The sequence below is a fragment of the Miscanthus floridulus genome, chromosome 11, assembly GCF_019320115.1.
Source record: "Miscanthus floridulus cultivar M001 chromosome 11, ASM1932011v1, whole genome shotgun sequence".
In the NCBI taxonomy this organism is placed as follows: Eukaryota; Viridiplantae; Streptophyta; class Magnoliopsida; order Poales; family Poaceae; genus Miscanthus; species Miscanthus floridulus.
The window spans coordinates 86,294,976-86,320,527 of NC_089590.1; positions in this window are offsets into that span (position 1 = coordinate 86,294,976).

Genomic DNA, 25,552 nt, shown 5'->3' on the forward strand with positions numbered 1-25,552 from the left:
TATTAGGCTATTCACCCCCCCTCTAGCCATTAGGACCTTTCAACCGGCTCTGATGCCAATTGAAAGGGACCATGATGCCTAAGAGAGGGCGTGAATTAGGCAACCTAAAACTCTAACTTTAAACTATGTCCTCTTTTTCTAACCTTAGCAAAACCTATGCAAAAGATAAACTATCTAAATGTGCAACTATGGTTTTGCTAGTGTGTTGCTATCTCTACCCCAAAAGGAGTTATGCAAACAATGTAAATGCAGAAGCTAAAGTGTAAGGTAGAGATATGAAAACTCTCGTCGATGACTTTGGTATTTTTACCGAGGTATCGAGAAGCGCACAAGCTTCCCCCTAGTCCTCATTGGAGCCCCTCGCAAGGAATCCCTCGCAAGGGCCAAGCTCCCGGTTGGGTAACTCCGTGGATAGCCTCAGGCCTTTCCCACACACAAGTGGGTCCCTGGTGTGCCTTCTGGCAAGCCTCTCCTAGACCGCTCCCTGCCGTCTTCACTATCAAGCTTCTGGCCGAACCGCTGCGAGCCTTGTTCCCTTCGGTACACGGTTGCGATCACACCACAAACGCGGTTGGTGTGATCTCGCAAGACTACAAGCCCCTCCAATGTACAACAATGGTGTACGCAAGCACTGAGTGATAAGAGGTGTGCAAACCTCACTAAACACTAGGCCTAAACCTAGAGCAAGCGCATAAGCGGTGGTATAATCAATCTAAGCTCTTCGCAAAGCACCTACGCTAATCACCTAATGAATCACTAAGCACTATGCAAGTGGAGATCACTAAAATGGTGTATCAACACTCTCGGTATGTTTCCTCAGCTCCACACTACTCAAATGGCTAGTTGGGGGGTCTATATATAAACCCCACTGAGAAAGTAGCCATTGGGGACAAAACCCACCTTTCTGCTACTAACCGGACGCTGTTGTCGTCCTGATCGGACACGTCTGGTCATCCCGACCGTTGGAGCACGCGCATTGATCGGTTGCATTGCCGAGTCTGGTCACTATTGATCGAACGTGTCCGGCCACACTGTCGTCGCTCTATAACCTCTCTAGACTCGATCGGATGTTGTAGTTCCTGTGTCCAGTCGATCACCCTCAAGCGTCCGGTCAGTGTTGAGCTATTGTCGCGATAGTGAACAGTGTCATTGTCGCATCCGGTCACTTGAATCTTCAGCATTTGGTCGATGCTGCTGACGCTTGCCATTGCTGAGCATCTTGATCAGACGTGTCCGGTCGCTATAAGGGCCACGTCCGGTCACCTCTATGAAGCTCATTTCTTTACAATCTTACGTCCGGCTTGGTTCCTATCTTTGTGCTTGGACTTTGCTTGATATCTTGGGTCTTCTCTTGGGCTTCTAGGATCTTGCTTGTGGGATCATCATATCGCCTTCGTCCAAGTCACATCTTGCACCCTATTGAACTGCAAAACAATTACTTGCTAATTTATTAGTCTAATTTGGTTGTGTTGGTCATCAAACACCAAAATCCAAAGTAAATGGGCCTAGGGACTATTTTCCTTGCACGTTGTCCCATCGACAAGAGAAGCTGGTGAGCATCGGCGCTCCCACTCAGCACTGGAGGCAGCAAATGGTGGTTTCGAGCTCATGGGATGAGGATGGGCTAGTGGCACCACCTTCTCCGAGGGTTGGGACGCCTCTCCCAGCCACGCTAGCTAGAGCAGAGATGCGCGAGATGCGACGGAGGAGGGAGACCATGGCAGCGACGCCCGATAGTATTCGGGCGACTTTGGTGGCAATGACTCATGTGGCACCACCAACAACTGCTCAAGTGGCCACTGGAGTCATCGAGACCATAGTTACGCCCCTTGTGGTAGCTGCGTAGGCGACCACCGCAGTCCCCGAGACCACCCGAGCGGTTCCATTGGCGACGGTGGAGACGCCAAGCGATTCGGCTACTGGGCAGACTAGTTCTAGGCGGGGGTGCCGGTTCTAGGCTACACAGCGGGAGTCCCAATTGTAAGTGCCTTATTTTATTTGCCATATTTTTCGGCATGGTGGTTTGTTTCTTGATGATTTTTTGCTTGTTGAAGTGCGCAATCGATGGAGGACCTACACCCATCGGCTACCAATGATGGAAGGAGCGCAGAGGAGCCATGAGTTCCCCACACTGAGCCAGAGCAGGCAAGAATGGATCTGGTTGCCCCCACTATGGAACAACTGATGGTTGCAAGGCCGACCAACCCTACTATGGAGGAGCCCTCAACAACTAGACCAACCTCGTCTGGTGGTAGATTGCATGACGAGGGTGATCCTAGTGTGGAGGAGGTGTGGGGGTGCGGTGGCGATGTCGAGTGGCCCTGCCGAAGCAAGTACGGAGCCCACAAGGGATGTGCCGAGCAGTGCGGCATGAGGTCCACCCTTAGTTCCTGAACAAGCGTCATCCACAATGGCGACAACAGTAGAGGTGGTGCTTGGACACCCTGTCTGAGCATGGCAGCAGCCAAGGAGGGTGCCTTTGCCGGTGGCCATCGTTGAGGTCAAAGAGATAGTGTGGGAGCCCACCCCACCTCCCCAACTCCTCCGCATAGTCATTCAGCGTGGCGAAGAGTTTAAGATGCTAGAGGAGGGGGAGGTGAGTGTGGAAACAAAGAAGCTGAGGGCCGATCTAATATCAATGATGGGCCGTATTGAGGTAAGCTTGAAAAGATCTTTTTTGTCCTTTGAAGAGCACAGTCTGTTAATCTGTTTGCCCTCTGTAGAATGTGATGAAGGTGTCCGAGCAGCGCCGACGATAGCTGGAGGAGATGACTCTAGTACTAGAGGAGAACAAGAGTCTACAAACGTCGATGAACGACCTCTAGGCATGCCTGCTCTGAGAGCGCCACCGTAGGGAGGACCTAGAGGTAGAGGTTCTGGCATTGGAGAAGGAGGGCCAGCAAATGGAGACAGAGGGCCAATCGATGGCCGAACAGCTTAGCCATAGCACTAATTGGTAGAAGGGTATGTCTCAGAGCTTTGCTTTGTTGGTAGTCAGCATTGTGAAATGTCTGCCCGTTATATGCAGCGTTGGAGATGAAGCTCGGCCTTTCCCAGGAAGCCTTCGGCCAGCTTCTAGAGGCGAAGGAAAAAGCGGAAGAGAAGGTCGAGAAAGCCACTGAAGATCTTCAACATGAGTGTTTTTCATGCTATTTTGACTTGTGTAGTGTGAGGCGCATGCTTAGCATATGGCTATGTTGTTTGCAGATTATCGACACCATGCCTAGGCACAATTCTAGGTGCTCATGGAGCAAGTGAAGATGCGTGATGATAAGCTAGAGACGATGATCGCAGGAATCCAGCCCATGCTGGACTGCATCGGTCCTGAGCAACCCGAGGGTGCATGTTTGCCGGACGACGGGCCATACTGATTGGTCGTGGATCATTGTCGAACAGCATGGATGGACTTCAAGGAATTCATGAGCAGCACGGCCTGTGGAGCCATCGTCCATGTGCTCACGTAGCTAAGGTCACACTACCCTTCAGTGGATCTCCAACGGGTGGCGACTGTATACGCATAGGACACGAATGAGGATAAGATTGTCAGGCTAGAAGACGATGCGGAGGAGCCAGCTAAGAGGTTGGCTGAAGATGTCGAGCTATTTGGTGAAGGAGAGAGCAGTGCTCCATAGATTAGAAAAACTCATGTTGAGTACTTGGCAACTTTTGTTGAACACTTGTAGTTATGGTATGTTTATGTTTATATTTGATATAAACCATCTGATTAGTAGTGTATAGCTGAGTCCCCAGCCCTAGCTAGCCTGTTAACCATAACGTGAGGCGTAGGGGCCTTGTGTGTGTGGGAAGAATAGGGCATCGCTAAGGAACCTCTGCCGACCACCCATGACACAGAGGGTGGACACTCATGCACATATAGGGAGAAGTCGAAGATAGAGTTGTCTCTGGAGGCATTTGAGAGTCAACGTGTTTGTTCGGGCATTTGCATTAGGCGTAGTTGGCGTGTCATCTTTGAGATGTTGTACACAAAATCATAATCACTTAGAGGAAAAGCATGGTGAAAACAATACGGAGAAACATCAGTGTAAAAAACTTTATTGAATACTCAAATATTAAGGGTACATATCTTTGAAATGAACACTTTAAGGGTAGAAACGTCTAAGCAGATCGATGTGCCAAGAGTTTGGGATGTCTCTTTCATACATGTCACATAGTTTGTAGGACCCTAATCGGGTGACCGCCTTGACGATGAAGGGGCCCTCTGAAAGGTCCTAATATGGCTAGAGGGGGGTGAATAGCCTATTTAAAAATCTACAAATCAACTAGAGCAATTTGATTAGTATGACAAATAGCATAATGCAAACTTACTCTAGCTCTACAAGGGTTGCAAGCCACCTATCCAACAATTCTAGTTGCAATGATTACTTAGGCACCCAAACTTGCTATGTAACTACTCACTAAGAGCTCAACTAGATGAATGTAAATAATAAAGCAAGCTCTCAATTCTAATTACACTAAAGAACTTGTATCAACTAGTTTGCAAGAATGTAAATAAGTGGGTAGGGTGATTATACCGCCGCGTAGGGGATGAACCAATCACAAGATGAATATATAGCCAATCACCGGGAGAATGTCAAAGACAAGAGACAATCGATTTTCTCCTGAGGTTCACGTGCCTGCCAACACGCTACGTCCCCATTGTGTCGACCAACACTTGGTGGTTCGGTGGCTAAGAGGTGTATCACAAACCTTGTCCTCACGATTGGACACCGCAAGAACCGACCCACAAGTGAGGTAACTCAATGACACGAGCAATTTACTAGAGTTACCTTTCGGCACTCCGCCGGGGAAGGTACAACTTCCCTCACAATCACCGAAGGCGGCCACGAACAATCATCAACTCGTGCTGATCCTTCACCGCTGCTCCAACCGTCTAGGTGGTGGCAACCACCAAGAGAAACAAGCAAAATCCGTAGCGCAACATAAATACCAAGTGCCTCTAGATGCAATCACTCAAGCAATGCACTTGGATTCTCTCCCAATCTCACAAAGATGATGGATCAATGATGGAGATGAGTGGGAGTGCTTTGGCTAAGCTCACAAGGTTGCTATGTTAATGAAAATGTGCAAGAGTTGGAGCTTCAGCCGGCCAAGGGGCTTTAAATAGAAGCCCCCATCAAATAGAGCCGTTATACCCCTTTACTGGGCAAAACGCGCTCTGATCGGATGCTCCAGTCAGACTGACTAGACCCTGGACTCTATGTCCAGTCCACCGATTTATGCCATGTGTCATTCTGAGTTAAAACTGAACCATCAGATCACAACTGCTAAGTACTGACCGGACGCTCTGGCTAAACTAACCGGACGCTGGAGCTTTAGTGTCCGGTCGAGTATAGTAAGGGTCCAAATTCGTTTTTCCTCGATCGGATGTGTCTGGTCCACCTCGACCGGACACAGCCTAGTGTCCGGTGGTATACCCTAGCTACTGTACTGCCAAGTCAGCATGACCGGACGCAGGTAATCAGCGTCCGGTGCATTCAGATCCAATGTCCGGTCACTTGATCGACGCTGGCATCTCCTCTATCTTCTTCACCCTTGCTCAAATATGCCAACCACCAAGTGTATCACCTTGTGCACATATGTTAGCATATTTTCACAAACATTTTCAAGGGTGTTAGTACTCCACTAGATCCTAAATGCATATGCAATGAATTAGAGCATCTAGTGGCACTTTGATAACTGCATTTCGATACGAGTTTCACTTCTCTTAATAGTACGGCTATCTATCCTAAATGTGATCACACTCGCTAAGTGTCTTGATCACCGAAACAAAATGGCTCCTACATTTTATACCTTTGCCTTGAGCCTTTTGTTTTTCTCTTTCTTCTTTTCCAAGGTCAAGCATTTGATCATCACCATGCCATCACCATTGTCATGATCTTCGTCATTGCTTCATCACTTGGAGTAGTGCTACCTATCTCATAATCACTCTGATAAACTAGGTTAGTACTTAGGGTTTCATCAATTAACCAAAACCAAACTAGAGCTTTCAATCTCCCCCTTTTTGGTAATTGATGACAACCCCTTCACAAAGATATGAATTTAAGTTCATTTGAATCCATGTTGCTTGCCCAAGCATATTTACCATGTGTAAAGGTTATGGACAAATTTCATGAACTCTAAATGGTAGCAATTGCTCCCCCTACATATGTGCTAAGAGTTTGTGAAACAACCCCGATTTCCACGATGGGAAATCCACAGAGTCAAAGTGTAATAAGACCATGGTAGATCATATTACCCAAATTCCAGTCGATGATCACATCCATACATCGATAATATCAGAGTACAAATAGTGCGGAGTTACATAAATTATTACATCGCCGCATTGGCGGAATCAAAAGTAGCATTCATTCAGAACAGCTTGAAGATAAGATCGCCAAACTCGAGCGTAGGAACGAATCCCTCAACCGTCAAACTCCTCGGAGCTATACTCCTCAGCAGAACCTGTATGCCAAAATTTATCAGTACGATTTGTACTGGCCACTCCCAACCCTATGAGCATTGCTTTGTGGTAATTGGATGCAAGTCGGATATATTCAAAAGGAACCTATAAGGCTGGGGTTTCCTATGTATTAGCATATCAAGTATATAATAGTATAGTCAGGTTTTAACACCGTTACCACACCCATTCCCATTCCAAAGCCAGGTTTCGACCCTGGGACCGATATACCACCATCTCCACACCTTCACCATACCACACCCATACCATCGCTCAGTCGACAGGCCAACTCCCTCTCGGCACTGTCTCAAGGCCCGTAGCCCCTGGCTACGACCGAACACTCACTCCCTGGGGGAAGAAGAGAAGGACTCATCTCATATCTAGTTTAAGCGAAACCCAGGAAAGGTCCATAGCCGACAAGTCGGCACATGTATCGATCAATCAACCATACACTCTGCAGAGGTTTTACATAACCACAAGATCCGCCTTCCTCGCTGACCGTCGTCAACTGGGCTGATTCCGGCCGCTTGCTAGCCTAGGATAATGCCACTCTACCATTCAGCCCTGGTTCACCCCAAGTCCGGTCTGGGGTGGCTGAAACTGTGAGTCATGAGCCGGGTCCACAAGGTCTCCATGAAGTCTCGGAAGGGTGTGGGGGAGATCCTCCGTACCCCGTACCTCCTTACACTGTCCGCTAACAACCTAGCAGTAGTGGCAATGTCCTACCAAGTAGTCCAGCCGTCCCGCACCATATAGGGCGAGTGGTACGTAAGGCTTCCCGGTGAATCTGAGTACTAGTAAGTCCTTAGGGATGACCAAGCCAGAATGTCTCCATTAGGGTTTCCATTTACCGTGCCACCACAGCACCTCCACCCGGGGCTCCACCCACCATAGGTTCACACCCAAGGCCACCTCGTATACCATTTACCCACTACAGGTATCCATTTACCCACCACAGGTATCCATTCCAGGGGTGCCCAGGTAGCACCCTACGACAAGACTTGCCCTAGGCTCGTTGTATACTCCAACTTGGTCGACACAACCCTCACCCTCCACGCACCCAAGTCACACATGCAGCACTCTCCCCATAGTCCAGATAATACTAGTTTCCACCACGCATCAATGTAGTGCAAGCGTAGTAGAAATAATAAGTAATGAAATATAGTAGCAAGCGTGTGACTAGCCTAACAGTTGGGTGAGCAGGGACAAGGTTGCGTCAAGGTAAAGGCCATCAAGAAGGCATACTACCATGCAAGTCCTATCACAGTGTGAATATATCAACATAGTAAAGCACTAGCAGTTCTATATTAGCAATGCGTAATAGGTGCTACGAAGTTGGGTGGGATGTGGCACCTTCAGTGTAGTCGTCTCCGTACTCCTCTCGGTACTCACGATCCTCATCCGTCAGGTTCTCCTCCGAGTCTACAACGATCGTATTATAGCCGCGTCAGCGACGTCTATAGAATAGCACAAAGAAGCAATGAAAATTCAAAAGAGCCAAATGCACTCAAACGTGGGTTCATTGCGTAGAGCTCGATTTTAGATGAATTTTGGTCCTGGTTTCATATTTTTCTGAGGTCGTATGAATTTGTTATGAATTTCCGAAGTTTAAATCCATTTCTGAAAATGAAAAAGGCTGTATTATTCTTGGGCTGACACGTGTCACAATGTGGTTGGTCCACACGACATGCTTACATCAGCATGACGGCATCATGACGCCATCGTCACGGATCCGAGCTGATAGGTGGGGCCCAGCTGACGTCAGCATGACGTCATCTCGGCTGTGCTGGCCTTTGACACGTGGGTCCCGCGTGACGTCACCATGACGTCAGCATCTGACGCGTGGGTCCATGGTGTCTGTGTCTCTGACAGGTGGGCCAGGTCAACGGTCAGCGTTGACCGGTCAACGGTTAACACGGGCCGACTCGAATTGGGATTTGGGTTGGGCCGGTCTGGGCTGGGCCGGTCCAGACACGTGGCACGCTGTGGTTCTGCCACGTCACGGTCATGGGCTCATACCGGGCTGCGTCCACAGCTGTGGTCGTGTGGGTGTGGCTCACGGTGGCCCAAGGGGGCTGGTCCATAGACCGCAGACTGGTCCTTAGTGGACCAAGTCCACCGTCCCTTCTCCCTGGCTCGGCTCACGTGCACCGAGCTCACCCATAGTTGGCCGGTGAGGGAAGAAGCCCTCTGCTTCTCCCGCGGCGGTGCTCCGGCCGGCGGCGAGCTCGCTGCGAGCCTCCGCGGTGGCGCCGGTGTCCGATTGGGGAGGGGAAAAAACTTCCCTGGGCCACGGCGACTATGTCTGTGGGGTCAAGGTGGCGGCCAAGGCTCCCCAAGGTGCTGGCCACGGCGAGCGGCGGCTCGAGCTCCACCGGCGTGTGGGAAACGGCGCTGGGCTGCGGCATAGACTGATTCTATGGTGCGTGTGGGCGACACAACGTTCCAACGGGTATGTTTGGTAGGGCAAGGGGTCCTCCAGGGGCTCCGGTGGCTTTGGCCACGGCGGCGGCTTCCCGAGCACGACGGCGGTGTCGATGAGGCGGCTACGTCCTCGGAGAAGCGTCACAGTGGAGGCGTGTAAGTCTCTACGGGTTCTCGGGGTCACGGCAAGGGCGTTCAGGCTAAATGGCGGGGCTCGGATTCTCATGTGGCCGTTAGGGGCTTCCCGGTGGCCACGGCGGTCATGAAGACGACGGCGAGGCGCACGGGTGGACCATGGGGCTCCAGCGGGGTGGTCATGGCATGGCTACGGATGTGTGCGTGGGTGCTTGTGTTCCCAGTAGCCGGCGACGGCCTTGGCCTACACGCTCCTGGTATGGAGCGCCATGGCCGAACGGCAAGGTCCGGCGACGACAGGCAAGAAGAGACCGGAAGGGCTCACCGTGGGTGGCGTGGAAGAAAGGATAGTGATGCCGTGTCGACTTGAGGCCGTGTAGCTCCGGAAGCCGTGCAGTGTCGTGCCGAACCGCATCGGTGATGTGGACGACGGCGTCGCGCTTGGCTCCGGCGATCTCCTTCTCCACAGCGGCTCCGGCGTGCTCCTCTTCTCCCTCCTCTCCCTCTTCTCTCTTGGCTTGGGTGGGCTGTGGTTGGCCACCGAGGTGGCGGCAGGCGACGGGACGAGCGCTAGGGCTCCGAGGACCGTGGCCTTTATAGCCAAGCTCGGCCATGGAGCTCGGTGATCGGCGGACTGGAATCAAGGGCAATCGCGGGGCTTGCTTGCATCCTATGGCCACGAGGGGTTGCGTGGGCGTGGCGCCAAGGGGGAGACAGGACCATGCCCCGGGCATGACCCCTGGCCCGCCCTGCCACCATTGTCGGGGCTCTGTCGCGCGGTGGTTTGAGCACGGCGTGGGGAAGAAGCACAGTAGCGCTGACAGGCGGGGTCCGTTGGCAGCGGCTGCGGGCGAAGCTGGTAAGCGCGCGGGCGAGCGGCGAGCGGCTGACGCGCGGGGCCAAGGTGGCAGCGACCGCAAGCGGGCTAACGAGCGCGCGGGCGATGCTGGGCCGCTAGCTGGGCCGTGCGCGCGCTGAGGGTGGCTGGCCGGCGTGGGCTGAGCAGGCCGAGCCCGCGAGGCCTTCTTCTTCTCTTTTTTTTCCTTTTTCCGTTTTACATTTCTTTTCCTTTGTTTGATTTCAAATTTAGTTTAGAATTTGAATTTAAAACTGAGGTGACTTACTTATTGGAATTTTGGGAATTTTGTTTAATAATAACTTTATGGTTTATTACTTTAATGGAATTGTTAAACATAGCATAAAGCAATTGAAATCCCAAATCACAATTTAAGTTAACATTGTATGCAACATGTTATTTGAAGGAAATTTATTAATCATAATCAACAAATGATATGCCATGCTTATGTGTTAATCTGGGTTGAGTTACTTCTAATGCAACTCTAGGTTGGGTTCTACCATGTCACTCATCATCACATGGGATCCTTGAGAAAAATTTTGTAGTTGTGACTTTTGGTGTGTGGATTTTCTGGGTTGTTACAGTCCTACCCCCTTAACAGAATCTCGTCCTCGAGATTAAAGTGTAACGTACTCTTCAAAGAGGTAAGGATATTGTAGCCGGAGATCAGACTCTTTCTCCCACGTTGCTTCTCTCTCAGTGTGGTTACTCCATTGGATCTTGCACATAGGAATAGTCTTGCTTCGGGTTTCTTTGGTATCTCTGCCCAGAATTCTAATAGGATGTTCTTTGTACTCAAGAGTGTCTTGAATGTCAAGTGTATCAGTCGGGATCACTTCATCGGGCACTCTCAAACACTTACGTAGCTGTGAGACATGGAATACGGAATGTACTCCTGTCAATTCTTCAGGTAATTCGAGTTTGTAGGCGAGTTTCCCAATCCTCTTGCAAATCTTATATGGGCCAACAAATCTAGGGGCAAGCTTCCCTTTCACATGGAACCTGATAGTCCCATGTAGCGGGGATACCTTGAGATAGACGAAGTCTCCCACATTAAACTCAAGTCTTCTTCTCCTTTTGTCAGCATAGCTCTTGTATCGACTTTGAGCAATCCTCAAATTCTCTCTTACTTGGGCAACTCCTTCTTCGGCATCTTGAATCTTAGCAGAGTCAAAGAACGATCTTTCTCCAGGTTGGGACCACATCAATGGTGTCTTACAAGGTCTGCCATACAGAGCTTCAAACGGTGACATCTTAATGCTGGCTTGGTAGCTGTTGTTGTAAGAGAACTCTGCATAGGGTAAGCATTTCTCCCAATCAGAGCCATAATTCATTACACTAGCGCGAAGCATGTCTTCTAAGATCTGATTTACTCGTTCTGTCTGTCCATCTGTCTGCGGGTGGTAAGCGGTACTGAAATCAAGTTTAGTTCCAATAGACTTGTGCAGAGCTTCCCAGAATCGGGACACAAACTGAGGACCACGATCAGATACAATACTAGAGGGTGCTCCATGCAGTCTGAGAATATGCTCAATATACAGATCCGCTAATTTTTCTGCATTGGTCTTGGTCTTTACTGGTACAAAGTGAGCAATCTTGGTCAAACGATCAACAATCACCCAGATGGAATCATTGCCTTTCTGTGAACGGGGTAATCCAACTATGAAATCCATGGATATGCTCTCCCATTTCCATTCGGGAACGTCAAGAGGCTTTAACAATCCTGCAGGCCTTTGATGTTCAGCTTTGACTCTATTGCAGGTGTCACATCGCGCCACATGTCCTGCAATGTCCATCTTCATACCTTTCCACCAAAAATGTTTCTTCAAGTCTTGATACATCTTTGATCCTCCAGGGTGAATACAGTACTTGGAATCATGAGCTTCTAACAGAATTTCCTCTCGTAGTGCTGGATCGGAAGGTACACAGATTCTGTCCTTGAACCAGATGGTTCCTTGTACATCTTCATGGTGGTTGGTCTTGTAGCCTAGTTTCATCAGACCACGGAGATATTCGATCTCTTCACAATTCTTCTGAGCTTGACGGATGCGATCTGTGAGATCATAATGTATGCGGAGCTCATTCAACAAGCCGTGCGGTAGTATCTCAAGTTGGAAATCATCAATCTCTTCCTTGAGCTCGGGTGGTACGGATTTAGTGATCAAAGTGTGACAGTAGCTCTTGCGACTGAGAGCATCTGCGACTACATTAGCTTTCCCCGGATGATAGTGAATTTCCAGGTCATAGTCCTTGATCAACTCCAGCCAACGGCGTTGCCTCATGTTCAAATCTTCTTGAGTGAAAAAGTACTTCAAGCTCTTGTGATCGGTGTAGATGTCACACTTGTTGCCAATCAAGTAGTGCCTCCAAATCTTCAAAGCATGCACAACTGCTGCTAACTCAAGATCATGAGTAGGGTAACGGTTCTCGTGTTCTTTCAACTGTCGAGAAGCATAAGCTATCACATTTCCATCTTGCATCAATACACAGCCAAGTCCTTGACGGGATGCATCACAATAGACCACGAAGTCTTTGCTGATATCAGGCAATGCTAACACAGGAGTTGTGGTAAGCTTCTGTTTCAATTCCTGGAAGCTTTGTTCGCACTCGGGCATCCATTCAAACTCCTTGGTCTTCTTCAGAAGGTTGGTCATTGGACGGGCTATCTTGGAGAAGTTTTCGATGAATCGGCGGTAATATCCAGCCAATCCCAAGAAACTTCTGACTTCTGTCACATTACGGGGTTGTTCCCATTCTTTTACAGCTTCAATCTTGGCTGGGTCAACTGCAACACCTTCAGCTGATAGTACATGGCCTAGGAAGGCAACTTCCTATAGCCAAAACTCACATTTGCTGAACTTTGCATAGAGCTGATGTTGGGCTAGTTTCTCAAGCACAGTTCTTAGATGATGTTCATGTTCTTCAGCGGTGGGTGAATAAACAAGGATGTCATCAATGAATACTACCACAAACTTATCCAGTTCATCCATGAAAACCTTATTCATCATGTTCATGAAGTATGCGGGAGCATTCGTGAGTCCAAAGGACACCACAGTGAACTCAAATTGCCCATACCTAGTCACGAAGGCTGTCTTCGGGATATCACTCTCTCGAATCTTCATCTGATGATAGCCAGATCTGAGATCAATCTTAGAGAAATACTTGGCACCTCTGAGCTGATCAAGCAAATCATCAATCCTTGGCAGGGGGTACTTGTTCTTGATGGTGACTGCGTTCAAGTTCCGGTAATCAATGCACATTCTCATTGAGCCATCTTTCTTCCTAACAAACAGAACAGGGGATCCCCAGGGTGAAGCACTGGGTCTGATATATCCCTTCGAGATGAGCTCATTAAGTTGATTCTTGAGCTCGGCCAGTTCATCAACTGACATGCGATAGGGTCTCTTGGCAATGGGTCCCGTTCCTGGTAACAGATCAATGATGAACTCTACATCACGGTCTGGTGGCATACCCGGTAATTCTTCAGGGAATACATCGGGATAGTCTCTGACTACTGGCACATCATGAACTGTCTCCTCCTCCTTTTGAGATTCTGAACTTGCTTTCAGGGCACATAGGATAGAGGTGGATTTTCCAGACTGGGGTTCACATCTAACAACTTGGCCTGATGGATGGGTCACTTGGACGTATCTAGGTGAACATGATATGATACCTCGGTGAATAGTTAACCAATCCATGCCTAAGATGACATCTAGGTTAGTGGAAGGTAATAGGGTTAGGTCGGCTTCAAAGGTAAGACCCTCTATGGTAAGACTCACTCCTTTACATATGTGGGTGCACTTTAGATCTCCTAAGGGTGAGCTGGTGACGATAGGCTTTTCACGTGGGGTTACAGGCAGGTCATGTGCTCGTGCAAACTTGGATAATATGTATGAACAAGTTGCTCCAGAATCAAATAGAACCGATGCAGTATTGCCATTAACTAAAAACATACCATATACCACGTCAGGGGCAGCTTGTGCTTCCTCGGCGTCCAGATGGTTGAGACGTCCACGAGTAGCAGATCCCTTGAACTGAGACTTCTGTGTAGCTGAGTTCTGAGGGCACTCATCGGCTTTGTGACCTGGTTGGCCACAAGCGAAGCAGGTGAAAGGCGCACCGCCTGTAGGGGTTGGCGCGGGTGCCTTCCAGTTTCCAGTGCCTGATGTGGAGCGGTTCTGTGCTGGGCGTTCATTCGTTGTGCGGGGGCGGTTGGAACGATCCTGAGTGTTGCGGTCCTGAGCATAACGGTCCCGGGTGTAACGATCCTGAGCAGGGCGGGAGTATTTGGTGGTGTAGCCTCCACTACCTCTACTCGATCCAGGGTTGTCCTCCCTATTGTGGCGATAGCGTTCCCTGGTTGGTGCATCTCTGCGGAACCTCTTGCGATCACGGCCACGGAAGGACTCCTCAGGCTTACGCTTTCTCTCCCTGTACTCTTCTCCAGCTTCAGCACGGTCTTTCTCAATCTGGATGCAGCGATCCACCAGAGCACGCAATGTGTTGCTCTCAATACCGCCAAACTTCAGCTTGATGTGCGGGTTAAGTCCCTTGCGGTAATAGTACAGCTTCTCCTTCTCAGAGTTCACAACATAAGAAGGTGCATAGCGCAGAAGGTTGGTGAAACGGGTAGTGTACTCAGTCACCCTGTCCTTTCCCATCTTGATGTTGCAGAACTCCTTGGCTTTGGCCTCCATGATACCCTTGGGAATGTGATACTCAGTGAATGCTTCAGCGAACTCATCCCACGAGATGTGGGCAGGGTCCTCATGGGAGTCACTGAAACTGTCCCACCAGGCGCGTGCTGCACCCGTGAGCTGGTGTGTGGCAGCTCCAACACACTCATCATCAGTGAAAGTAGTGAGGTCAAGCTTCTTCTCCATTTCCTTGAGCCAGTCATCGGCTACCAGTGGGTCAGGATCGGTGCCATCATAGGAAGGTGGCCTTAGCTTCAGGAATCCTTCTAGCTTCCTTTGGAAGTCATTTTGCTGTCCTCCCTGGCGACGGTTTGCCCCTTCAACAAGAGCTGCAAGAAGCTGGGTCTGTTGTGCCATCACTTCCACCAGGTTCGGTGGTGGTGGTGGAGGAATGTTCTCCTCAGGCGGCGGGGTATTCTCCAGGTGGAAGGGTATCCCTCCACGTCCACGACCTCGGCCACGACCATGGTTGTTGCCACCATGTCCCCCATTGGGTTCAACTGGTTCAGGGGTGGGTGCACGTCCTCGCTGCCTTAAGCGAATAGAACGGCGATTCAGCATCTGCAACACGGATCATAGTACAGCAATGTGCTTGTGCCATATGTGCTTATAATTCAATATGATTACATGATTTCAACGATTTAAAGAAAAACATTTATGCTATCCAACACTCATTACAAAAGAAGCAGTAAGATTCATAAAGATGCAATAAGATCCGGAGCATTCATTACATGGTTTTTATTACATAGCATCATCTCCAGTAGCTACACTTGAAGACGTGCGAGAATCGTTCTACGCATAGTGTCTCATAATACATCTCATAAGGGGTACAACTCATGGAAGCTACTGACATGACTCATGACCACGCAGGGTCATCTACTCCAACTCATATACCACAGCTGGGATACGACTGTTCTCGATCTCGATCTCCCCGTTAGACTTGTGAAGTCGGGACACGTACTTCAAGGCCTCGGCAAGCTCCTCAGTAGGCTTGGCTCCTGGTAGGGTAGGGCAGGCGTCTAGGTTGAGGCGAGTCGGGGCTAGCTCAAACTCCTCTATCCTAGGCTTCGTCTTGCTGCGAATCTCCTTGGGTAGCTGATCCCACATACCCTTCATTTCCCTGAGGCGCTTCCTGTCAGACTTCTGCCAAGCCTGCCAAGTCCTCTCACACTTGTCCTGTAGGTACTCGGTCTGCCTGAGTGCCTCGATCAGGTGACCCTGGTTGTGAATGGCCTTCTTCCTGGACTCCTCTAGCTCCTGAGTTAGGGTCTTGTTCCGAGATTGGATCTTCAGCATGTCAATCCCCTTGGATCTCTCTCTGTCCCCTCTACGGTTGAACTCGGCCTTCTTGTCGTCCAACTCTCTCTGCAACTCCAAGACCTTGCTGTCGAGGTAGCAGTTCCTGTTGCCTAGGTCGGTGGCTTTGTCCTGTAGGTCAGCGACCTCAGCTCTGTGGACTTCATCATGATGGTTGAGCTCGTCCTATAGCTTGGCCACTATCTCAAGTAGATTAGCCCGCTCCTGTGCTCCCTGCGAGTCTTGCTCCTGGTGCTCCCACAGAAGGGCCTGGTACTGTCGTCTCTTCTGCTCAAGCTGGGTCACGTACCTGTCCTGCTCTAGTAGGTGAATAGCTGAGACTCGAAGGCATCTGTCCTCCTCTGCAAGGATAACTCTGCCTGCTGCGAAACTCTGCTCACTGGGGGTAAGGCTGAGGTCGAGGGCCTGGGGAAGTAGACGAAACTCTGTCGTCATTAGGTGCTCGTAGTGGTCCCTCATCACTCTGCGAAGTGCCTTGTGTGAGATAGCCTGTAGTCCCTCCTCGACTGTGTCCTCTATAGTCAACTCGGTGAAAGCTAGGACAGAAGGTAAGGTAGTGCTAGCTGGAAACTCCACTGAGGTGACAATCGGTCCTTCGATTCCTCCTTCCTTAGCTGGCTTCCCGGTGCAGGTGACCTTGACAAGCTCCTCGGGAACACCTAACGTGACGAGAACTCGGCAGAGGGTCTGTGCAAAACCCCCGAGCTCACGTAGGTCAAAGGTAAGCTTGGTGTGGTCCAGAGGTAGCGGTCCTAGAGGCGGCCAGTCGACGTTCGTTGCCATCTGCATGTTTCAAGGGGACATGCGTTAGCAGGTCAATAATAGATAAGCCTTGCATAAAAGTAAATGCAGGGTCGGTATATAACCGAAAGAGGGGCTGTTCACATCCTATTCTATCGTCCATTTCTAAGGGTTTCGTCCTAAGGTCAAGTATGGCTCTGATACCAACTGAAACAACCCCGATTTCCACGATGGGAAATCCACAGAGTCAAAGTGTAATAAGACCGTGGTAGATCATATTACCCAAATTCCAGTCGATGATCACATCCATACATCGATAATATCAGAGTACAAATAGTGCGGAGTTACATAAATTATTACATCGCCGCATTGGCGGAATCAAAAGTAGCATTCATTCAGAACAGCTTGAAGATAAGATCGCCAAACTCGAGCGTAGGAACGAATCCCTCAACCGTCAAACTCCTCGGAGCTATACTCCTCAGCAGAACCTGTATGCCAAAATTTATCAGTACGATTTGTACTGGCCACTCCCAACCCTATGAGCATTGCTTTGTGGTAATTGGATGCAAATCGGATATATTCAAAAGGAACCTATAAGGCTGGGGTTTCCTATGTATTAGCATATCAAGTATATAATAGTATAGTCAGGTTTTAACACCGTTACCACACCCATTCCCATTCCAAAGCCAGGTTTCGACCCTGGGACCGATATACCACCATCTCCACACCTTCACCATACCACACCCATACCATCGCTCAGTCGACAGGCCAACTCCCTCTCGGCACTGTCTCAAGGCCCGTAGCCCCTGGCTACGACCGAACACTCACTCCCTGGGGGAAGAAGAGAAGGACTCATCTCATATCTAGTTTAAGCGAAACCCAGGAAAGGTCCATAGCCGACAAGTCGGCACATGTATCGATCGATCAACCATACACTCTGCAGAGGTTTTACATAACCACAAGATCCGCCTTCCTCACTGACCGTCATCAACTGGGCTGATTCCGGCCGCTTGCTAGCCTAGGATAATGCCACTCTACCATTCAGCCCTGGTTCACCCCAAGTCCGGTCTGGGGTGGCTGAAACTATGAGTCATGAGCCGGGTCCACAAGGTCTCCATGAAGTCTCGGAAGGGTGTGGGGGAGATCCTCCGTACCCCGTACCTCCTTACACTATCCGCTAACAACCTAGCAGTAGTGGCAATGTCCTACCAAGTAGTCCGGCCGTCCCGCACCATATAGGGCGAGTGGTACGTAAGGCTTCCCGGTGAATCTGAGTACTAGTAAGTCCTTAGGGATGACCAAGCCAAAATGTCTCCATCAGGGTTTCCATTTACTGTGCCACCACAGCACCTCCACCCGGGGCTCCACCCACCATAGGTTCACACCCAAGGCCACCTCGTATACCATTTACCCACTACAGGTATCCATTTACCCACCACAGGTATCCATTCCAGGGGTGCCCAGGTAGCACCCTATGGCAAGACTTGCCCTAGGCTCGTCGTATACTCCAACTTGGTCGACACAACCCTCACCCTCCACGCACCCAAGTCACACACGCAGCACTCTCCCCATAGTCTAGATAATACTAGTTTCCACCACGCATCAATGTAGTGCAAGCGTAGTAGAAGTAATAAGTAATGAAATATAGTAGCAAGCGTGTGACTAGCCTAACAGTTGGGTGAGCAGGGACAAGGTTGCGTCAAGGTAAAGGCCATCAAGAAGGCATACTACCATGCAAGTCCTATCACAGTGTGAATATATCAACATAGTAAAGCACTAGCAGTTCTATATTAGCCATGCGTAATAGGTGCTACGAAGTTGGGTGGGATGTGGCACCTTCAGTGTAGTCGTCTCCGTACTCCTCTCGGTACTCACGATCCTCGTCCGTCAGGTTCTCCTCCGAGTCTGCAACGATCGTATTATAGCCGCGTCAGCGACGTCTATAGAATAGCACAAAGAAGCAATGAAAATTCAAAAGAGCCAAATGCACTCAAACGTGGGTTCATTGCGTAGAGCTCGATTTTAGATGAATTTTGGTCCTGGTTTCATATTTTTCTGAGGTCGTATGAATTTGTTATGAATTTCCGAAGTTTAAATCCATTTCTGAAAATGAAAAAGGCTGTATTATTCTTGGGCTGACACGTGTCACAATGTGGTTGGTCCACGCGACATGCTTACGTCAGCATGACGGCATCATGACGCCATTGTCACGGATCCGAGCTGACAGGTGGGGCCCAGCTGACGTCAGCAAGACGTCAGCATGACGTCATCTCGGCTGTGCTGGCCTTTGACACGTGGGTCCCGCGTGACGTCACCATGACATCAGCATCTGACGCGTGGGTCCATGGTGTCTGTGTCTCTGACAGGTGGGCCAGGTCAACGGTCAGCGTTGACCGGTCAACGGTCAACACGGGCCGACTCGAATTGGGATTTGGGTTGGGCCGGTCTGGGCTGGGCCGGTCCAGACACGTGGCACGCTATGGTTCTGCCACGTCACGGTCATGGGCTCATACCGGGCTGCGTCCATAGCTATGGTCGTGTGGGTGTGGCTCACGGTGGACTAAGGGGGCTGGTCCATAGACCGCAGACTGGTCCTTAGTGGACCAAGTCCACCGTCCCTTCTCCCTGGCTCAGCTCACGTGCACCGAGCTCACCCATAGTTGGCCGGTGAGGGAAGAAGCCCTCTGCTTCTCCCGCGGCGGTGCTCCGGCCGGCGGCGAGCTCGCTGCGAGCCTCCGCGGTGGCGCCGGTGTCCGATTGGGGAGGGGAAAAAACTTCCCTGGGCCACGGCGACTATGTCTGTGGGGTCAAGGTGGCGGCCAAGGCTCCCCAAGGTGCTGGCCACGGCGAGCGGCGGCTCGAGCTCCACCGGCGTGCGGGAAACGGCGCTGGGCTGCGGCATAGACTGATTCTATGGTGCGCGTGGGCGACACAACGTTCCAACGGGTATGTTTGGCAGGGCGAGGGGTCCTCCAGGGGCTCCGGTGGCTTTGGCCACGGCGGCGGCTTCCCGAGCACGACGGCGGTGTCGATGAGGCGGCTACGTCCTTGGAGAAGCGTCACAGTGGAGGCGTGTAAGTCTCTACGGGTTCTCGGGGTCATGGCAAGGGCGTTCAGGCTAAATGGCGGGGCTCGGATTCTCATGTGGCCGTTAGGGGCTTCCCGGTGGCCACGGCGGTCATGAAGACGATGGCGAGGCGCACGGGTGGACCATGGGGCTCCAGCGGGGTGGTCATGGCATGGCTACGGATGTGTGCGTGGGTGCTTGTGTTCCCAGTAGCCGGCGACGGCCTTGGCCTACACGCTCCTGGTATGGAGCGCCATGGCCGAACGGCAAGGTCCGGCGACGACAGGCAAGAAGAGACCGGAAGGGCTCACCGTGGGTGGCGTGGAAGAAAGGATAGTGATGCCGTGTCGACTTGAGGCCGTGTAGCTCCGGAAGCCGTGCAGTGTCGTGCCGAACCGCGTCGGTGATGTGGACGACGGCGTCGCGCTTGGCTCCGGCGATCTCCTTCTCCACAGCGGCTCCGGCGTGCTCCTCTTCTCCCTCCTCTCCCTCTTCTCTCTTGGCTTGGGTGGGCTGTGGTTGGCCACCGAGGTGGCGACAGGCGACGGGACGAGCGCTAGGGCTCCGAGGACCGTGGCCTTTATAGCCAAGCTCGGCCATGGAGCTCGGTGATCGGCGGACTGGAATCAAGGGCAATCGCGGGGCTTGCTTGCATCCTACGGCCACGAGGGGTTGCGTGGGCGTGGCGCCAAGGGGGAGACAGGACCATGCCCCGGGCATGACCCCTGGCCCGCCCTGCCACCATTGTCGGGGCTCTGTCGCGCGGTGGTTTGAGCACGGCGTGGGGAAGAAGCACAGTAGCGCTGACAGGCGGGGTCCGTTGGCAGCGGCTGCGGGCGAAGCTGGTAAGCGCGCTGGCGAGCGGCGAGCGGCTGACGCGCGGGGCCAAGGTGGCAGCGACCGCAAGCGGGCTGACGAGCGCGCGGGCGATGCTGGGCCGCTAGCTGGGCCGTGCGCGCGCTGAGGGTGGCTGGCCGGCGTGGGCTGAGCAGGCCGAGCCCACGAGGCCTTCTTCTTCTCTTTTTTTTCCTTTTTCCGTTTTACATTTCTTTTCCTTTGTTTGATTTCAAATTTAGTTTAGAATTTGAATTTAAAACTGAGGTGACTTACTTATTGGAATTTTGGGAATTTTGTTTAATAATAACTTTATGGTTTATTACTTTAATGGAATTGTTAAACATAGCATAAAGCAATTGAAATCCCAAATCACAATTTAAGTTAACATTGTATGCAACATGTTATTTGAAGGAAATTTATTAATCATAATCAACAAATGATATGCCATGCTTATGTGTTAATCTGGGTTGAGTTACTTCTAATGCAACTCTAGGTTGGGTTCTACCATGTCACTCATCATCACATGGGATCCTTGAGAAAAATTTTGTAGTTGTGACTTTTGGTGTGTGGATTTTCTGGGTTGTTACAGTTTGGATTGTAGCTTTGCACATATGCTTAAATAGGAAATATAGGAGTCAATTTCTACCAAATGATGCTAAGGTATAAGAGATGGACCTTTGAAGCGTGATACCAATCAGAGTGCACCAATATACCATCCTTAGCACCATTAGTAACTAGACATACACAAAAAACTAAAATACCCCATGAGATCAATATTAAAAGCAAGGGTCTAGTTTTTATAATGTGAGCATGAGTCTAGTTACTTAGCCTATGCATGCTAGTTTTTCATTTCATCATTCAAGCCTATAACTAGCATACACCACATAAGCATGGATATTGAAATTAAAAACTTGTAATATGCAAGCAAATATATGAAATGTTCATTCAAATGCATCATACAAGTTTATGAGCTTGCTCCCCCTACTTGTGTGATCAAAATTGTAATTGATCCCCCTTCCTTTGTCATATTTTATCTCTCCCCCTTTGTTTCTTTATTGTCTTTTCACTATCTTTGTACACTATTTCTCCCCCTTTGTCATCAATGACCACAAAGGCTTAAAGTATAGATAGGGTAGGATTATTAATGTCAACAATTTGCACAAAAGGTGAGCTCAAATTATAGATAGGTTGGGGTGAAACCATGTGAAAAGAGGATTATTTTCCCAATTTGGTTCAATCTAGAGTACTTGCAAAAGATATTTAACTCAGTTTGATCCAAGGACAAGCTTCTTCACACCTCCAAATAAGGGTTATCTTGTACCATGTTGAGTTAAACAATTATAGCTCATTTTCTAAATCAAACACTAGGTTTACAAGCCCACAAACATGTCATATGCTACCACTAGATCATATCAAGCATACAAGCAATAGTGGTACCATACAAGCATCAAATTCATTTGATTTTCATGAATGAGCCTAGTACATGATAGGAATGACTAGATGCACTAAACGAGTCCTTAGCAATGGATGGATGACATAACAATCAACTTTACCTTGCTTTGCTCAAAGGAGAGGCATGTCATATAGTGGGGGTGCATCAACACATATTGGAGAAGTCAAGTATGTTCAATTCATTCCTTAGCTTGCAAAACCTCTTCTCATCAAGTGGCTTGGTGAATATGTCAGCAAGTTGATCTTCGGTGCCCACACTCTCTATGCAAATGTCTCCTTTTTGTTGGTAATCTCTTATGAAGTGATGATGTACATCTATATGCTTTGTTCTTGAGTATTGAACCGGGTTGTTGGTGAGCTTCACGGCACTTTCATTGTCACATAGCAATGGCACTTGCTTGAACTTGATTCCAAAGTCACTCAAAGTAGCCTTCATCCAAAGTAATTGAGCGCAACAACTACCGGCCGAAATGTACTCCGCTTCGGCGGTTGAAAGTGCTACACTATTTTGCTTCTTTGATGACCAAGACACAAGTGATCTTTCCAATAGTTGACAAGTGCCCGATGTGCTCTTTCTCTCAACTTTGCATCCCGCATAATCGGAATCCGAATATCCAATCAACTCAAATCTTGCTCCTTTGGGATACCATAATCCAACATGTTGTGTATGCTTCAAGTACCTCAATATTCTCTTTGTTACCTTCAAATGACTTTCTCTTGCTGAGGCTTGAAATCTAGCACACATGCATACACTAAACATCACATTCGGCCTTGATGCGGTCACATAGAGTAGGCTTCCAATCGTAGACCGATATATCTTTTGATCCACCATGTTGCCATTAGCATCACTATCTAAGCTTCCACTTGTCCCCATTGGTGTACTAATAGCTTTACTCTCATCCATTTCAAACTTCTTGAGCATGTCCTTGATATACTTGCCTTGACTTACAAATGTGCCATTCTTCATTTGCTTGATTTGAAGACCAAGGAAGTAACTAAGTTCTCCAATCATAGACATCTCAAACTCACTTGCCATCATCTTGCCAAACTCCTCGCAAAATTCTTAATTTGTTGATCCAAAGATGATATTATCAACATAAATTTGCATTACAAACAAGTCATTTCTAAGCTTCTTGGTGAAGAGAATGGTGTCAACCTTTCCCATCTTGAATCCCTTAGAGAGTAGGAAATCCCTCAATCTCTCATACCATACTCTAGGTGCTTGTTTCAATCCATACAAAGCCTTTCTCAACTTGTAGACATGGTTGGGTTTCTTCTCATCTTCAAAACAGGGAGGTTGCTCAACATACACAAGCTCATTGATGTACCCATTGATAAATGCACTTTTCACATCCATTCGATACAACTTGATGTTGTGGGCACAAGCATAAGCTAGCAAGATCCTAATTGCTTCCAATCTTGCAACCGGGGCATATGTTTCTCCAAAGTCAAGACCTTCAACTTGAGTGTAACCTTGAACCACTAATCTTACTTTGTTCCTTATTACTATCCCATCTTGATCTTGCTTGCTCCGAAAGACCCACTTAGTTCCAATCACATTATGATCCTTAGGCCTCTCAACTAAATCCCATACTTGGTTTCTTATGAAGTTGTTTAGCTCTTCATGCATAGCATTGATCCAATCAACATCCCTCAAAGCTTTATTTATCTTATTTGGTTCAATGGATGACACAAATGAGAAATGCTCATAAAATGAAGCCAATCTTGATCTTGTTTGCACACCTCTTGAAATATCACCAATGATAGTGTCCAATGGATGATCTCTTGCAACATTGGTTGGTTGAAGTACTTGCACTTGATTGCTAGCATTTGATTGATCACTTGGTTGAGATGATGAACTAGCCATTTATTGATCTTGCACATTGCCATCATTAGTGCTTGCTTGGATTTGATCATGAGAACCACTAGCTTGCACATTTGAGTTAGAGAGCACTTGATTCTTGTCATCTTCAATATCAATCACCTCTCTAGGACTTAACTCACCAATGTCTATGTTCTTCATTGCATTGACCAATTGAGTGCCTCTTATATCATCTAGATTCTCATCTTCCTCTTGGGAACCATTTGTTTCATCAAACTCCACATCATAAACCTCCTCAAGAGTACCACTAGCCAAATTCCAAACTCTTTAAGCTTTGCTAGTAGTGGAGTAACCAAGCAAGAAACCTTCATCACATTTCTTTTCAAACTTGCTCAATCTAGTGTCTTTCTTCAATATATAGCATTTACAACCAAAAACCCAAAAGTATGCTATGTTTGGCTTTCTTCCATTTAATAGCTCATAAGGTGTCTTGTCCATCATGGGGTGACAATAGAGTTGGTTGCTATAGTAGCAAGCCATGTTGATTGCTTTGGCCCAAAATGAATGACTCATATTGTACTCACTCAACATTGATCTTGCCATATCAATCAAGGTTCTATTCTTTCTTTCAACTAGCCCATTTGATTGAGGAGTATACTTAGCCGAGAATTGATGTCTTATTCCAAATTCATCACATAACTCATCAATTCTAGTGTTCTTGAACTCACTTCCATTATCACTTCTAACTTTCTTGATTGTTGTTTCAAACTCATTGTGTATGCCTTTAATAAATGATTTGAATGTTGCAAACACATCACTCTTATCAACAAGAAAGAATACCCATGTGTATCTAGTGAAATCATCCACAATCACAAATCTATATTTATTTCCTCCAATGCTAGTGTATGTGGTTGGTCCAAACAAGTCCATGTACATCAACTCAAATGCCTTAGATGTGCTCATCATGCTTTTCTTAGGATGTGTGTTACCAACTTGCTTTCTGGCTTGACATGCACTACATAGCTTATCTTTCTCAAATGTGACATCTTTCAAGCCTTTAACTAAGTCATGCTTAATCAACTTGTTCAATTGTTTCATTCTAACATGACCAAGCCTTCTATGCCATAACCAACCCATGCTAGACTTAGTGATCAACCATGTTGACAATTGAGCTTCTCTAGCATTGAAATCAACCAAGTATAGATTCTCATATCTAAATCCTTTGAATATCAAGTTAGAGCCATCTACACTTATGATCTCTACATCATCCACACCAAATATGCACTTGAAACCAAGATCACATAGTTGAGCTACCGATAATAGGTTGAAGTTCAAGCTCTCTACTAGTAGCACATTGGAAATGCTCAAGTCATTGGATATTGCTATCTTACCAAGCCCTTTGACCTTGCCTTTGCCATTGTCACCAAATGTGATACTATCAATCCCATTGCTCTTGCTTTCATTGATTGAATTGAATATTCTTGAATCACCGGTCATGTGTTGTGTGCACCCACTATCAAGCACCCAATGCCTTCCTCCGGCTTTATAATTTACCTACAAAAGAAGATCAATTCCTTTTAGGTACCCAAACTTGCTTGGGTCCTTGTAGGTTAGTCACCAAGGACTTTGGTACCCAAATGGCCTTCTTCTTTGGGCCCATAATTGGTGTACCAATGAACTTAGCCTTCACACCATTGGCACCCTTATAAAGCATGTAACACGAATCAAATTTGATTGAGGATACATT